We start from the raw sequence: 1,993 nt of genomic DNA, 5'->3' as shown, positions 1-1,993 counted from the left end.
CAGAGGAGGGCCACCCGCTTGGTGAGAGGGCAGCAGGACAGGCCCTACGAGGAGAGACTGAAGGACCTGAACCTGTTCAGCCTCAGCAAGAGGAGGCTGAGGGGGGACCTGATGGCTGCCTACGAGCTCATCAGGGGAGATCAACAGCAAATAGGCAGAGCCCTTTTCTCCCCAGCACCACCTGGGGTGACAAGGAACAATGGTCATAAGCTGATGGAGAACAGGTTTAGGTTAGAGATTAGAAGGTGATATTTTACCATTAGGGTGGCCAAAATCTGGAACCAACTTCCCAGGGAAGTGGTCCTCACCCCTACCTTGGGCATATTCAAGAGGAGGTTGGACGATCACCTGTCTGGGGTCTTGTGAACCCAGCTTTCATTCCTGCCTGTGGCAGGGAGTCAGGCTAGATGATCTGTTCAGGTCCCTCCTGACCCTAGCTACTATGAAACTATGAAGAAGCGGCCCCCTTGGGGCCTTGCGCGCGGGCGGCTGGGCCCGGAGAGCCGCAGTGCTCGTGGGGGAGACTGGCCGGGGGAGCAGGTGTTGCCTTGCTGTGGGGCAGGGCAGGGCAGCAGGGCTGGCTTGAAGCACGTGGGTGAGGAGACAGGTGCGGGCTGGCAGTGCCAGTGGCCGCTGCTAGGCCTCCTTTGCAGGGCTGCTCCCCTGGGCCCCGGGGGGGTAAGCAGCTCCCCTCCCCTCGCTGCTGGCTGGGCCCCACGGGCCAGCCCTGCCCGCCTTGCCGCAGCCCTGCAGCTGCCTGATAAAATGGCGGGCCAGATAAAATGGCTTGGCAGGCCACATGTTGGACAAGTCTGCAGTAGCATATAGCGAGTGCGTCCTTAGGGAGGTCAAATAATTTTTTCCTGGCCACTGTTTGCAATAGTAAGCCAGGCTGGAATTTGTGCCAACGATGATAGTGGCTCCATTCATCCACTCTGGGTCTGGGCACACCAAGGCGTAGTGGGGATTGTAGGTGCACAACGATATCTACAGTATGGGTTGTTATCCTGGCTGAGTCCATAAAGTTCCAGTCCCATTAAGGGGTGAAGAGGTAAATCTCTTTTAAATAGTGACCTGTGAGCCACTGTCCAAAATGGCTCGGCATGGGTGCCCATCCACAGTTACAGGCACTTCGACCTTGGGCCCTACCAATCCCTTTGGGAAAAACTACATCTATTGATGTCCGGGAGCCTCGCTGGATCTGTGGTTGGGCCAGTTCCCTCAGCGTGCCCCTGTCCCATTTCCCGGCTCATCCCATCTGTCCTTCAGACGTTGGAATACCAGAGTTGGATTTTCTTCATTTGCACAGTCTCGAGCCAAGTGTCCTAGTTCACCACAGTGGAAACAAAACCCTGGTTGCCTAGCTGGGGGTCTCGTGTGAGGTGGGTTCTGGTGACGTGCCCTGGTTGGGGCATCTGAGATTTGGAAGTGGGCAGCAGGGGCTCTCCCAATCTGGGCAGCTAGCACAGTGGCAAGAGCTTTCTCCCCATCCTCCTGTATGGGTTCTTTCTGGACTTCAATGGCCATAGCCCAAAGAACTGTGGTCCTCCAGGACAGGGCTCCACTTGGTGCCCTTACACAGATTCTTTCATTGTGAGGACCTTTTTCTCCTCATGTATCTCGCAAGTTAGCTGACTAAACCCTGGAGGGTTGCTCTTTCAAATAGCTAGGTTCAGTTCGTTCACCAAGGCAGGATTGTAGTGTTCCCTAATCTGGATCTGTCAAAGGCGTACTTGGTTTGCTTCTTCCTGGGTAAAACCTCCTGCATCCATTTGTAGTATTAGCTCTAAACACAGCACATAGGAGGAGACAGCTTTGCCCTTCCGCTGAAAGCTGTTGTGAATCTCAAAGTATGTGGATCCACTCTGGGTGGACTGCCCCAGCACATCCTGTAAGGCAGTCAAACACTGCTCTGCTGTGATACTGAGATTCTGCAGTTTTGTAGTCCTCACTGCCCCGAAAGCAGGCTCACTCAGGGTGTCCATCAGGCACC

Source organism: Alligator sinensis, unplaced genomic scaffold (genome assembly GCF_000455745.1).
Source record: "Alligator sinensis unplaced genomic scaffold, ASM45574v1 scaffold148_1, whole genome shotgun sequence".
In the NCBI taxonomy this organism is placed as follows: Eukaryota; Metazoa; Chordata; order Crocodylia; family Alligatoridae; genus Alligator; species Alligator sinensis.
This window is presented reverse-complemented; position numbering follows the sequence as displayed.